This window comes from Oryctolagus cuniculus, chromosome 7 (assembly GCF_964237555.1).
Source record: "Oryctolagus cuniculus chromosome 7, mOryCun1.1, whole genome shotgun sequence".
Taxonomy (NCBI): Eukaryota; Metazoa; Chordata; class Mammalia; order Lagomorpha; family Leporidae; genus Oryctolagus; species Oryctolagus cuniculus.
Window position 1 is genome coordinate 141,611,426 of NC_091438.1, and position 15,078 is coordinate 141,626,503.

The 15,078-nt window shown below is 60.9% G+C and overlaps 1 non-coding gene across 1 annotated transcript; it reads right to left on the reverse strand.

The window, feature by feature from the left end:
• Nucleotides 1–199: 199 nt before the first annotated feature.
• On the reverse strand, nt 200–3,950 carry LOC127493483 (uncharacterized). Its single transcript, XR_007923696.2, has 3 exons — nt 3,704–3,950; nt 3,259–3,416; nt 200–481 (listed from the first exon to the last, which is right to left on the reverse strand). It is a non-coding gene; the product is annotated as an uncharacterized protein (transcript).
• Between the last annotated feature and the right edge of the window lie 11,128 nt (nt 3,951–15,078).

The window sequence follows — 15,078 nt, forward strand, 5'->3', positions numbered from 1 at the left end:
ATGGAGGAGGGCTGAGGACAGCCACCGGAGCAGGATGTGGGCTGGAGCAGGTGCGGGGGGACACTGGCTGTCGCCCTAGGGAGCCCAGCATGGCCCTGGCTACATCTGTCATTGCAGACTAGATTCGAGCCAGTGCACGGTGGGGCGCGAGGCCTGAGTGGGACGGAGCGGCGTTCCTACCTAGCGACAGTGACCAGTCTGGCTGTCACTTCATTGTTGACAAGTGCAGGTGAAATCGAAATGGCATCAGTCCCATTTTACAGATGGCACATCGAGGCTCAGAGACAGGAAGCGACTCACCCAAATCATGCCAGGTGGAGCCGGGGGAGGAAGCCAGGCCTGTTGGGATCCAGGGGCCTCCTGTAGCCAGTGATCTTTGCTGCTGCTGGCGTGAGGGTTTTTGAGCTTGTTTCTCTATCTGTGAAATGGGCCCAAGATGATCTCCAGGATTGCCTTGGCCTTGGGACTATGGCATCAAGCCCTGAAAAGTTGGTTGATTGTTACTGTCTGTGGTTCAGGTGCACAATTTGATGTACTTTTCAGCGAGGTGATGGTGGCTGTGGAATGATGGGATCTCAGTGGGATTGGAATTGCAAGCCTTGGGGCTGTCATAGAGGCTTCTGGCCACAGGGTGGCACCATCAGCCCATGAATGGGGCGGCCGGGCCTGGCTGGGGGATGGGGTTCAGCCGCTGTGGGTCGCGGTGATTCTGGGCTAGCTCTGATCACTTGTGGCGCCTTCAGCACCTACTCGAATCCGGCTAACTCCCTTCCTACTCCTAACAAAGGCCTCTGGAGGTGGTGGTGATTCCTTGCAAGGGACGGGGCCACAGGGGAGGGTGTCCCCAGAGACCGTGGTATCCTCAGATCCTGCCCCAGGCTCTGAGATGCCTTTGAGGGCCTGGCTGGGTGCATCCCTGTGCAGAGGCTTTGCTGGACCAGGGGGTGGCAGCGGAGACCTCAGGTGGGGGTGGGGTGGGGGCCGAGCAGGAGCCCCAGGGAGGCCTCTGACTGTGCCCCACCCTCTTGTGTTCCTGTGGGCAGGCCAGAGCTAGCTACAGCTGGGGCCAGGGGAGGGGGAGCATCTAGGGGCCCCAAGACAGCACGGAGGACTGTGGACCCTGCGGGCCCAGGTCCTGGGTGGGAGTGGTCTGTCCCGCGTGCCGCCTGGCTGGGCCGTGACTGTACCTGGAGGGCTCCGTGGCTCACCTGGGAAGTGGAGCACGACCTTGCTGGGGCAGGCTGGGAGGAGGCAAGGAGAGTGATGTGCAGGGCCCGGCAGGTGCCGAGGGCGGGGTAGGGGTGGGGTGGGGTGGGGCTGCACCTTCCAGGCTGCGGCACCTGCACAGCAGCGAGGGTCTGGCCCAGGGCCTCTGCACGGCTCACAGGTTCCCACTGGGGCTGCCAGGAGGAGGCGGGGCCCCTCTGCATTGCCAGCTGCGCTTCCCTCACTCGTGGGAGACTGACAGCAGCCGAAGAAGACCCCTTCCCTGGGTCCCTGCGCGGTGGCCCCTCCCTGCCCCCCCCCCCGCCTCTGTGGGAAGCGCAGGTGACAGGAGGCGGGGGCCGCAGGGGGAGGGGGGTGTGAGTGTGGGGGTGGGGACAGGAGAAAAGCTGGGGGCAGGGGGGAGCCTCCTCCAGCACAGGGCTGTGTGGCCAGGGCTGGGCTGCCCCTGGGGCGCTCCCAGGGCTGGGCTGCAGGCCGTGCTCAAAGCTGGGGGGCCTGATGTGGAGAGGCTCCCGGAGGTGCCGCCAGGCTTTGTCTTAGGCTGGCGGCCATCAAGTTCCCCCATGTCCAGTCTTCCTCCGCCAGCGGCCGCTCTTGCTGGTCTGGGTGGGGCTTTGGGCCTCAGCGACAGCATCTTGTTCCTTGGGGGGTTTCCCCGCAGGGCCCAGCGGGGAGCAGCTGTGCCCACAGTGAGTGTGTCTCTTGAATGGCTGGGTGGAAGGGTGGGTGGATGGATGCACAAAGCAGGTCAGGAGTGAGGGCCCAGGTAAAGGGGAGCCAAAGAAGAGGGCTCAGAGCCCAGCCCGGCCCCGAGGCTGCCTCGGCCCGCGTTTGTAGGTGTGCCAGCTTCAAGGTCTCATGTGAACCCTCACACCATCAACTGAGGGGTCAGCCCTCCCATTGTACAGATGAGAAAACTGAGGCTGAGAGACGCCCATGGCCAGGCATCTCAGAAGTGCAATGCCTGGATCGAAGCCTCTGTCCCCACATTCGTAGTCCAGGGCCCTTCCTGGAGCTCATGGCCCGGCCCGAGCCCCACATCTGCCTGACGGGCCCTGGAACTGCCAGTTGTTTTCTGCTGTGTCGCCTAAGGCACGAGGAAGATCTCGTGGTTCGCAGGCAGAGAGGCCTGCTGGGAATCCTGCCCCTGCCCTGATGACTCGGCTCCGCCACATCCTCTCATCGGAAAGGTGGGGGCAGCACGAGTGCCCAGGGCTGTGGGGAGAATGACCTGAAGCCATGTGGGAGCCCTTGTCACCTGCCTGTGAGGATGAGGGCCCCATGCTCCTCCCCCTTGTCCCCGCTCATCCCTTCTCTCCCGGGACGCCCCTCCCTCAGGCTCTTAAGGTCCCAGTTCCTCCTCCTGAGTCCCTTGGAGCTGCACAGGCTCTGGGGCCCGAGACGTCCCCTGGCCATGTCCAGGAACCACCTGTTCCCTCTGTGTGTTCGGCCACTGCAGCTGTGGGGGATGGGGGCTCTGCCTAACCTCACACTGAAGCCACAGCCTGCTGGCTGGGTCCGGGGTAGGGGAGGGGCAGAGGCAGCCAGGGCAGTGCCTATGAGAGGTGTCCAGTTGGGCGCCAGGGCTGCAGGGAGCAGATTGGTGGGTGCTCCCGGCCTGGCACTAAGTGACATTCCTCTCCCATCCTGACGTCTGTTCCCGGCTGTGGGGTCACCCTGTTCCTCTCCTCTGTGCATGTGAGCGAGGCCCTGCGTGTGTCTCCGGGTTGAGGCAGGCCCACCAGGCTGTGGGGTGAGGGGCTGAGCGTGTGCGTAGGGGCAGCTGGCAGGGTATGAGGGTGTCTCTGTCCAAGGGCTGGGCATCTGGGATCCCTGGATGCCTCCTCCCCTGCCCCCCTGGGTAACTGAGCCCCTGGTGGCCACAGACCCACCTGTGTTGGGCCTGGGTGGTTTGTGGCTTGGGCTCCTGATGGGAGATATGGGGGTGAGCCAGGTGGGGGAAGGATGGAGCAGGGAACTCAGAGGAACACCATGGTCAAGGCCGGTCTCCCCTCCCCTCCCCTTCCTTACCTGGTGGGAGTGCTTCCCACACTGGGGGTCCCATTCAGAGCAGGTGGGGTGCACAGCATCTTGGAACTGGAGCAGCTTTCGTGAGCCCAAGGACGCTGCGACAGAATCTTCAACGTGCAGGCTGGCAGGCTGTGGGCATCCGTCTTCACCGGGGAATCCTGGGAGTGCAGGATCGCAGGTGCCTACGCTTAGGAATCTCTGCAAATGACCTGGCTCAACACAGATTCCTTCTGAGACACTGGGAGTTGAAATAGGTGTCCCGGGCTCAGGATGTTAGCCCAGGGGTGACCTCGGCCCGACTCCCTCCTGCTCCCCAGGACGTCCCCTTGCTGTGCTGCAGTGACCCAGGCACTGCTGGGGACGGGGAGCCCCTCACCCACGGGCAGCAGATTCCCCTGCGGGTGCTGAGCCAAGCTCTGCCCTAGGCCGCTCCCCACGCACTTACCCTGCACCTGTTCCCTGACTTCTGCCATCCACACTGAAGAGCTGAGCGTGCAGAACAAGTAACGTCCACACAAGGCAGAGACCAAACCGCCTCCTAACCCCACGGCGACTCTTGAGGGTGACAGGGCGACGGAAGGGGCAGGCGTGACCCCTCCTGGAAGTGACAGTCCACCTCTTCCTCTGCTGCCCTGCCGGGGACTGCAGCCCACCCGGTCTGTTTGGCTTCCACTGGCTCTGGCTCTGCGGGGGCAGAAAAGGGAGCCAGGCACCAATCACGGGAGATGGCGAGATCCGCTTCCGGCCAAAGCCTGGCCAGCAACGGGAGGGAGTGATTGGACTGTTCTGAGCGGGCAGCTGGGTTTGATTAGGTGGTTTTGAATGTCGGCCGGCAGCAGGCTGGGATTGGTGGGAAACCCTAGCCGGGGCTCCGGGCCAGGCCAAGCCGGAAGCACGGGCCCTGTGGCCTGAGAGCCTGGGGCAGTGCCAGCTCTGCCTCTTGCCCGCAAGCTTACAACCTCTGCAGGCCTCAGCGCCCGCTCCCAGGAGGTGATCATGGGCGGGGCCGGGGTGATCTCTAGGCGAGTCCGCTCGGGCAGACTCCTCCCTGCCATCCAGTAACTCCCGCCCTGGCTTCTTCAGAGCGCGCACATCTCACCCCTTCTCCCTTCAGCCATCCCTTCACTCCCTCAGACGGCCCGTTCTCTTGTCCTCTGCCCCCTGGTACATTCATCCATTTGCACTTTTTGGCGTGGTCAGTGTGGCCAGCCAGCTTTCCCCCAGTGACTGGGCCTTGCCTGCTAGCACATGTGTGATCGGAATGGGGGTTTAGCCTAGCCATTAGGACACTGGCATCCCACGTCTCGGTGCCTGGGTTCGAGCCCTGGTCCTGCTTCTGCTTCCAGCTTCCTGGGAATGCACACCCTGGGAGGCAGCAGGTGACTGCTCAAGGAGTTGGGCCTCAGCCACCCATGTGGGAGGCCTGGATGGAGTTCCTGGCTCCTGGCTTCAGCCTGGCCTGGCCCTGGACATCGTAGGCATTTGGGGTGAGCCAGCGGATGGGCGCTCTGTCTGTCTGTCTGTCTGCCTTTCAAAAAACTGGCACTGGGAATTGTAAGGAGCAAGCACGTGGCTTCGTCTGGGTCTTGTGAGCCCCACATCTCGGCCCCTGCTGCTTCCCTGAGTTGGTCACACATGGACTGGGGATTGGTGGGCCTTGGGAGACAGGGCAGAGCCGCCCACATGGAGGGGCACCACGGCCTCTCAGCGGTTCCTGTGACGTGACCAGGGCCAGACGCCCTGCCTGACCCCACCAGGGAAGTGCTTTCATGCCCGGGGAGGGGGCTGAGCACCCTAGGCACTGGGCTGAGAGAAGCCCGTGCACATCCCGTCTGCAGAGAGCAGAGCTGTTTTGCCGAGGTGTGTTGTGGCGTCAGGACGCACAAGAGCAGAGACCTCCCTTTATTCCGGAGGGTCCAGGAGTCCTTTTTCTGGGTGTAGCTCCCTTCTGACCAGGACAGGCTGGTGCTGGGGGCTGGGCCTCTTTCGTGGTTGGCTCTGCTGACCCTGGACGAGCTGTGCGGATCATCATGGCCAAAATCCATTCTGTGTGTCCCAGTGCTCTGGGGACAGCTTGCGCCAAGTGTTCACTGGTCAGCTGCACTGATTCATTGATTTTATGGCCTGTGCTTGAGGTCTCTGGAGCTGTGGCCTGCAGGTGTGCACCCCTGAGCTGGGGGTGTGGGTGGGGGGCCCAGCAGAGGCACTAGTGGGTGCTCACTGATCACCTATCATCCGTGACGTGGTTCTGTCCCCCGCCCCCTCCTTGTTGCGTGGTCCCAAGCCCACCCCATTCATTGCATCTCCTGCCTCCTGGGGGAATCTTTCCCCTCTAGGACGAGTCATTCCTTCTTCTTCCCTCTGTCTGGGACCCAGAACATTTAGTTGTCCTGACACAGGGGCCAGGCTGGCTGCAGCGCCTGGCCTGGGCCCCCGTTCCCTCGCCAGGCTCATCTCCCCTTTCAGCCTGGCCACCGTCTCTCCCCTGAACTCTTGCTCTTCCTGCTGGGCTGTTTGCCGTTCTGCGGCCTGGCCTTCCAGCATCTCCTGTGCTCAGCATCTTCCTCGTCTCCTTTGCAAACCCCATTTCCAAGCTCTGTGATATCCAGGCAGGCCAGGGGAGAAAGGAGAGAATGGGGAGAAGAACAGAAGAAAAGAAAGCAGATGTCATTTTTTTTGGGCTGGGGGTGGAGGCCCAGGGCTTGGAGAGCAGCAGTCGGGGCCTGAGTGACCCAGAGCTGGGGCAGCAGGTGCAGCAGGTGACAGGTGGCTGGGGGGGGGCAGGCCAGCACTACCGGTGGAACCAGCGTTGGTTTTTACGACTCGGCTGCCTGCACACGATGTACTTTCCCTGCTGCTCAGCTCTGGCAAAAACTACCGATTTGCTTGCAGGGAGAGCTCCAGCGTGCAGCCAGCTCTCGTGCCCAGCACAGCTCTGGGTGGGCTGAGTGCGGCCATCTCCGTGCAAACAGCCTTGACCCCTGCTGTGCAGTCACAGAGGCTGATGGCTCCAGGGTGAAGATGGGCTCGCAGCTGGGGCTGGCGGCCTCCGGGTTTTTTCACCCCAAATGGGCCAAGTTTTCCTCCCGACTGTAGACCTTGCTACTGACTGGGCTCAGGGGGCCTCTTGAGAGGGGCGTGCAGGGAAATCGTGCCCACCTCCCACCCCCCACTGGCTGGGGGCTGCAGCCCAAGATCTCATGGGCAGGCGTGGGAATGCAGCAGGTCACAGGGCAGGTGGGCTCGGTGGCCCACAGTCTCCTGCAAAGTCCCTGGCTGGGGGCCCCCGGGGTGTCTCACGTGGCTTCAGCTGCGGTCAGCGGGGAGGCGGGGGAGGCTGTGCTGCTCTCCCTGACTGCCACTGGTCTCTACCCAGGAGGCCTCTGGGGGTGCCTGCAGCTGTCCAGGGGGATGTGGATTCTAGTGCCCGTGCCGAGGAGGCTGCGTCCTCAAGATCCCAGAGCTCCTGTATGCTTAGAGAGAGAGAGAGAGAGAGAGAGAGACCTGGTCTAGTCCCTGCATCTCCCACGTACGGCTGCTCCCCAGCCACCTTGCCTCCCCACTTCCCGGGGATAGGAAGGGCCTGGTCCCAGTGTGTGTGGAGGACCCCAGCCCTGCAGGGCTCCCGTTGGCCTCTCAGGTGGTAAGATACTCAGAGACTAAATCACAATGCAGTCTAAGAGGACCTGTGTGGAGGAAGCCATGAACCGCAGACGCAGAAGACGTTTACTCCACGGAGTACAGAGAAGGCAGGGGGGCCTTCCGGAAGAGGAGGCCTCAAGCCTGGGTTTTGCTGCATCAGTAGGAGTTTGTCTAATGGATAAGGGGAAACAGGCCTTTGGGGAGGCCAGCACTCTCCAGGCGTCTTTCTCCAGCCTGGAACTGCAGGGTGGGAAATCCAGTCTGCTCGCTGCCACCTTGAGGTGTCTAACGGCTTCTCAAACCCAGCTTCCCAGACTGAACCCCCAACACCCTGCTGCACCTGCTGTCCCCAGCCTGCCCCTCGCACAACGCCCGTCCCTGTGACTGCGAACGCCGTGCTTCCTCTGGCTCAGGCTAAAACCCCGGAGTCCCAGCTCCCAGCTCCCACCCCACACCTGACGGAGGTCCCAGAGGAGACGGGGTGGGCTGTGGACCCAGAGGGGCACAGGGGAGCGGTGGGAGGGGGCGGCTCGGCTGGAGGGGACAGGGGCTGTGCAGTAGGGCTCTCTGCCCAGGTGCGACCGGGACCGCTGGGGCTGGCTGCAGTGGAGGCTGGGAGCTGGTTACGAATGAGGTGGGGCTGAGGGAGGGGCAGCAGGGCCTGAGCGAGATCTGGGGCCCTCTCCTCTGCCTGCCGGTTTCCTGTCCTCTCTCCCCCTGGGCCCGGGCTCTCTGTCCTGTCCACCTGGCAGCCAAGGCCAGGGTCTGACTCGCAGGCCCAACCCCAAACTCGACTGCTCTGCCCCTGGTTGGGTGTCCATACAGTCCCCTTCAGCTATGGGTGTGGCCACGCTTCTTCCACACAGTTGTTGGCGCCCATTCCTGGGGTCCAGAGGGTGAGAGTGGGGGGCGAGCCCTGCTTGAGAAGGGGATGGTGGGAGCTGGGGGCTGGGGGACAGTCGGCACAGGGGCACATGGGCTGGAGGAGGCTGTGAGGCCACCAGGAGCTTGGGGGGTGACTCAGGGAGGGGAGCTCTGTCCAGGACAGGAGGGGGCAGCCCCCTGAGTCCAGATACTGGCCCTGCGCAGGGCTGGGTGCGTGTCACTGTGTCCCCTCTCACAGGAAGCAGAAAGCACGCCTCTCTGTCCCTTCCTTGATCCGTGCCCTTTGCCTATGGGAAGAGCAGGCCCGGGAGGGCGGGGCCCACCTGCCCCATTCATCTGTCCTGCAGGGCCAGGAGCACTGCAGGGCCTGTGGCAGGTGCTGGGTGCACGTGGGCGGCAGGTGTCTCAGGGAGGCGAGAGAGCAGGTCCTCGGGAGCAGAGGGCGCCTCAAAGGGCCTGAGCGGGAGCCCCGGCGCTGTCCTTGCTGAGCGCTTCCTCCGCGCTGAGTGCTGCTGTGACAGCAGTCGCGCCCGCCAGCGCCCAGCGCAGGCCCGGAGCTGCCCGCTGCTGTTGTGCGGGGTCCTCGCCCCAGCCTGGCGGAGGTGATGGTGCCCATGTTTTAGCCACAAGCAGCATGAGCTGGAGACGGGACAGTGGAGGTGATGGTGGCTGGGTGGGTCCCGGGGCCAGACCTCATACTACACATGGGGAAACTGAGGCCTGGGTGGGGGCAGGCGCTCGCCTGCTGTGACAGAACCCAGGCCCTCAAGGAGGGAGGAAGATGAGGGCGGCGGGGTCCGAGGCTGTGGGGGTGCCTGGCAGTGTCTGCTCACCAGGGACGCTGGAGTGAGGGTGCGGATCCGGGCTGCTGCCCAGGACACAGTGCAGGTTGGGCTGGTGCGAGGCCATCTGTGGGCTCCAGGGGGTTCACTGGGCAGCACGTGCAGGTGCAAGGAGGGAGATGGGAAGGGAGGGGCTACTCCCTTGAATTCAGATGATGTTGATGATGTCACAGCAGGTGGCTGAAAATAAATATACAAAAAATCACAGCACGACAGCCTCAGCCTGGCGACAGGGCCATCACCCTGCGGATCCATCTGTGTGGAGCTTTCTAAGGTGAAGTGTTGGGAGGCTTCCCTCTGAAGGCAGCCAGGGAAGGAGAGGGCTCAGTGCTGGTCGGGGCAGAGGTGGCTTTTGTCCCTAAGCTCTTCCTGTCCCAGGAAGGGGGCTGACCATGGTCTCTGGGCCTGACCACTCTCAGGGAGCTCAGAGGGGCTGGGCAATGGCATTGGCCCTAGGGGTTTGCGACCAGATCACCTGCGAGTCCCTCCACAATGTGCCCAGGAACGGGGGCCTGATGTGATTGTCCCCAGCTGTCCCCGAGCTCACAAGCACCAGCGATGCTGTGGAAAGGAGGATACACTCAGGCCAGCGCTGCGGCATAGTGGGCAAAGCCACCGCCTGTGAAGCCAGCGTCCCATGTGGGTGCTCGTGTGAGTCTGAGTCTCAGCTGCTCCACTTCCTGTCCACCCACGTGGGAGACCAGGACGAAGCGGTGGCTCCTGATTTCCGCCTGGCACAGCCCTGGCCTTTGTGGCCATCTGGGGAGTCTGAACCAGCAGATAGAAAATCTTTCTCTCTCTCTCTCTCTAACTCTGCCTTTCAAATAAATAGATAAATAAATAAATAAATCTTTAAAAAAAGCCAGAAAGGATACATGCACAATCCTTTTCTCCCAGCACTCACTCAAGCAGGGAGCCCAGGTAGTGAGCTGTCCAAAGCTTACCCACCTGGCCACATTCAGGGCGGGATGGGCACTCAGGCCCCCAGAGCAGTTCCAGGGACAGGGGACGCCAGGGTATGAACCCGAATGGTGGCCTTTACCAAGTGCTTCCCTGAAGGCAATGTTCTGTCTTCCCAGAGCCTCCTTTTCTGTGAAATTCTGAGTCCGAGGGCGTCTTCCAGGATTTTGAATGGGTGCACAGCATGTGGAGTGCTGAGCACGGAGCTGGGTGAGTGCTAGACCCCCGGGGACAGAGGATGCTGTTACTACTTTAGTGGTAGTTGGGACCTCCCCTGTCCAGCTCCCTGTGCTGTCCTGGGGCCTGGCACACAGTAGGTGCTCAGTGCAAGGGACTGGAGTGCCCCAGATTCCACCGCCAGCTGCCTGGGGTCCCCTCTGCACAGCCGCTGGAGCGAGAGCAGGGCCACGTGACCCTCCAGCGGGAGCCGTTCTGGGGGGCGCTCAGTCTCTCTTCCCCTCAGCCCTGATCCATTCTGTTGGACTTTGATGGCTTAGCCGGCTGACTCCTCCCTGGCAGAGCTGGTGGCAAAGTGTGCATGTGTGGGGGGTGGTCAAGGTCTCCGCGCCCTCTGCTCGGGCTTTTATCCACCCAATTTCATGCGGCTGCAGCCGTGGCTGCCACTCAGCTGCAGAAATGTTGAAACTACATGAAATCACAGGACGCAGGCAGGTGACAGGAGAACACTTGCCACTTACCCCGTGCCTGTCCCCTTGGCACTGAGTCCCCAGCAGGAGGATGGCTGTGTTCTTAGGGCCGGGCACCTCTGGGCTGCCCATCTCTGCAATCATGGTCTTGCGATTGGATGAGGTTTTCTCGGGGTGAGGGCTTCTGGTGGCCAGGCACCTGCACCCCTGGCGCACCAGGCCCACAAGCTCCCACCAGCGGAGTGGGCCCATTATGGACAGCTATGGGCCAGGAAGCCTTCTCCCTTTAGTTTCTAGTAGTGATGACAGTGGCGTGGCTCCCTGTGAACACTCAATCAGCGTAGGCATGCCAAGGGATTTGAGGTGGCCGGTTGCCCCAGCCCCAAGCCTGCTGGGTGGACGGTGAGTGCACCTACTCAGGCCCCCTGGGAGGGCCCTTTGGGTTCCATCTCTCCTTCCGTCCACCAACACCGGAGGTGGCGTCGGCCACTACCACCTGCTAGAGAGTGGGTGGAGCGAACCCCCAGGCCCCTCAGCTCGAGTGTGAGCAGGGAGCCTCCGCAGGTGCAGGCGATCCCCCCCGGGGCCCTGGCGTCAGTTGTTGCGGCTTAGAGAACGACCTTTGGTTGTTTTAGACACAGCAGCCGTCACACCCAGCATCTCTGCAGCCGCCTGATTCACCCGAGGATGTTTTCCCTGGAGCTGTCCCATTGTTTACAACAGCTCAGCACCCTTTTATGGGAGGCGCCCGGTTCCTTTGGCTGGCTCCTCCTAGAGGGAGGGTGTTGGGTTGTTTCGGGGTTTTCTGCCATGAGGGCCGCCCTGTCACGTACGTAAGCCCCCGACTTCTTGTCAAAGCCTAGTTTGGATGAGGCAGGTTCTATATTATTCTTTTAGAACAATATTTATTTATTTATTTGAAAGGCAGAGAGAGAGAGAGAGAGAGAGAGTGAAAAGAGGGAGACAGAGAGGAGATCTTCCATCTGCTGGTTTGCTCTCCAAATATCTGCAATGGCGAGGGCTGGGCTAGGCTGAGGCCAGGATCCAGGACCCAGGAACTCCATCCGGGTCTCCCACATGGGTGCAGGGGCCCAAGCACTTGGGCCATTTTCCGTTGCCTTCCCAGGCCCATCGGCAGGGAGCTGGGTTGGAAGTGGAGCAGCTGGGACTCAAATGCATGCTCTGATACGGGATACCAGTGTCACAAATATGGTGGCCCAGCCCACTGCGCCATGGGGCCAGCCATGTTCTACCTTCGTACATTCTCCTTGCCACATCTGAAGATTGGAACTGTTGAGGCAAAGACAGCGTTTCCTGGCTTCCTCCTCTGCCTTCCCCTCCACCATTGAATTCCTTTTCCTCACAGCTGTTGCTACAAATCATTCCTCCAGACCCATCTCTATGCATGGAGACGCATCCATACTTGTGCACTTTGGTTCGGGATGTTTTTGAGGACGTAACGTGTGTCAGTCACTCTGCATTCCTGGCCGCCTGGCTGGTTTTCCTGCAGGTACCGTTGCTATGTGTTTCCCTGTCCATGCACATGGGGCTGCCTCCTGCTTTCCAATGTGTCAGCCCCTTCCTGGGGCTGGCGCTGTAGCATAGTGAGTAAAGCCACTGCCTGCAGTGCTGGCATCCTATATGGGTGCTGGTTTGAGTCCTGGCTGCTCCACTTGCCATGGCCTGGGAAAGCAGTGAAAGATGGCCAAAGTCCTTGGGCCGCTGCACCCACGTGGGAGACCCAGAAAAGCTCCTTGCTCCTGGCTTTGGATCGGTGCAGCTCCAGCCGTTGTGGCCAACTGGGGAGTGAATCAGCGGATGGAAGACCTCTCTCTCTCTCTGTAACTCCGCCTTTCAAATAAATAAATAAATCTTTTTTTAGAAAAATTTTTTGACAGAGCTTAGACAGTGAGAGAGACTTTAAAAAATTTTTTTAAATAAATAAATCTTTAAAAATAACCCTTCCCTACTGATAGGCATGGGGGTTCCTTCGTTTCTTTCTCGCTCTAAAAGTCCTGCAATAAATACCTAGCTGTGTGTGCACCTGTGCTGACACTCAGAAGCGTGATGGCGCAGCTGAAGGGTCTGCCAAGTTGGGTCTTGTCTGAGGCCACAGGAGACTGGGAAGGAGCTGGCCTGGGGCTTCCTGGAGGCTGTTAGACGAGAGACAGAGGATCTGGTGTTTGCCTAACAGTCCACGCCCTGTCATCACGCTCTTGGACAGCCCTGGTGGCAAGGCCAGCTCCACATGCGAGTTCTGGGACTGGCGTCTGGTGCAGCAGTTAGGATGCTGCTTGCATTCAGAGTACCTGGGTTCAAGTCCCGGCTCTGCTTCCATGTCCAGTTTCCTGCTAATGTGCACTCTGGGAGGTGCTTGGCCTGTGCCTCTTAGCTCGCCTTGGGGAAGGTCGGGGGAGCAGGTGTCCTGAGCTGGTCAACTGCAGCCCTGCCGGGGCCTCCTGTGTGCCGGGGCGGTGTGGGAAAGGCCCCGCCCTTTGACACTCTGCGTCTTGTTGGGAAGACACTGGGGCCATGGTGAAGGCGAGTGCAGGGTACTGGGGGGCCCAGCAGGGCACTTGCTCAGGATGGCGGTGGGCAGTGGTGCTCCTGCTGGGGGTGATTGCACGGGGAGCCCCATGGCTGAGTGTGTGCACCCACTTGGAGCAGCTGTCTGTGTCGCTCCTTGCCTGCTGGCCGATCCTTGTTGTGTGTTTTGAACCTACTCGCCGGGCTGCCCTGTTTGCCAGTTGGTTACCGCCGTCAGCCCCGCCCCACTCCCCCGAGGTCACAGGGTCAGGCCAATCAGAATTCTGCTTCCCTAAGCCACAGAAACTGCATCAGGGTGGGCCAATCCGTGCCTTCCCTGGGATTTTTGGCTCCCTGTGTCTTTGGAGTCATGGAACTCAAGGTAGATGCTTGGGTCTCTGTCCCTGGGCTCCTGGGGCAACTGGGCCACTGCAGAGAGAAGCAGAGATGAGGATGAGTGACGGGCAGAGCCCGGCTCCGGGGCTGCCCTCTCTGCCCACCCAAGAGCTCCCGAGCCTCTTCCCCAGCCTTGGCGCCCCGTAGTCCTCTCTGAAAGGCCTCGCCTGCTGGCCTGGGGCCTGTTGCTGGGCCCCAAGTCCTGCCAGACACTGGGAGTGGGCTCCTCTGACCCACCTTCCCGTACTCAGCTCACTCTGTCTTCTAAAAGCCGAATCAAACACCCCCAGAGCTCGTCAGTGGTGCCCAATAACCTCAGGATCCAGCCCGAGCCCCTTACTCTGTTGTGTGCGGTTGGGCCCTGCCTCCAGCCCATAGCAGACTTCCTTCTGCTGCTTGCGTGCTCCGGTCATGCTCGCTCTCCCAGGCCTTTGCACATGCTGTTCTTCTGGCTTAGAATACCTTTCCACCTCACTCTCACCCCATTCTTTACCAGGACGACTCCTACTCCTCCTGTGGTTAGCAGGTGAATGCCTCTTCCTCCAGGAAGCCCTCCTCTCCTTTCGTTGAGAGTCCTCACAGCGCAGCCTTATTCAGCTGTGTGGTAATCGTCGAATGATTTGTTGCCTTTCATTGACTTGAGGTTAAGCGTACGTGGGCTCAAGGCCACTCTGCTCGTGCTCGAAGCCAGCTTCTAGCCTGTCGCTCCCCCTCTTCGTGGAGGAACGACACAGGACCCTGCGCTGTTCTTTCGTCTGCTCGGCCCTCCCCGGGTTTGCTGCTGGTTCTTCCCGGGTTGGCTGCCATCCCTTCCACCTCCGTGGAAGGGCAGTTCCCCCTGCCACATTCCCCACTTCCACAGGGGAGCGGCACACCGCCGGCCGGCTTTCTCGGGGGCTGCACAGGTGTTCCTTCAGCTAGATGTTCCCCTTAGATGTTCCTGGTGCATGCCGTCTCTCTCCTCCTTTATAGTCCTCCTCCGCCAATCCTAACTCGGCTGCCCACACGCCGAGTACGCTGCTCTCCTCCAATCAGGAGTAGGCCCTACAGTTTATTGGTTGAACTGGAGGCAGCTGCGTAGAAGCTGTTTTCTCCTCTCCCAGCGCCATATTGTGGGAGAGCAGATGCATAGAATAAGTCTTAATTCCAGTAACTCAGTCCAGTCCGGGCTGCTCCCCACACTAGCCCATGTTGACAAACACATGGGGAATAATCAGGGAAGGAGGCGCAGGGCGGCAGACGCAGCCCCGCTTCGGGCGCGGACCCGGGTCAGATCCTGCCCGCATAGTTTATGGCCCCTCGGCCAGCGGTCCCCCTCTTGAGCCCGAGCTTCTTCTAATGCCCAGCCTGCTAGTGAAGGGCAGCGAAGCTGCTGACGCCTGGGCAACTCCAAAGCATTAGGCGAACGTCAAGCTTTCTCTTTAAAGTAACGTGTCACTGCGTCTCAGCAGACAAATTGGTCTTTTTCTCGTCCTTAGGTTGGAAACACCAGACCCGGAAGCCACAGGGACGCTGAGAAGGAAAGGCACGCACCCCGCGGGCCGGCCGTGCCGAGGCCGGCAGCAGGCGGGTTAAGCGTGCGCTATTGATTTTCTCCAGTCAGGCCCGCGGCGCCTCGCACTGGGTTCACTGCTTTTCTCCCCTGGAAACGCCCTCTCTGCCCACTTACTGCTGTGCGCAGGTGGAATTCAGTGTGTGCGGATACACTGATTCTGTGGCGGGTTAACTTCGTTAACTATTTATTTAGCTCTGGATTCTTCTAGATTTGCCACACAGGCAATCACAGCTGCACGTAACGGCCTCTCTGTTTCTTCCTTCCCGTTCCCCGTCACCTCTCCTCCCCGTCTTCTTCGCCTTCCTGGAAGGGGCGGAAGCAGGTGCCGATGCGTTGTCCCTCACTTCAGAGGGGAAGCTTTGCCTAC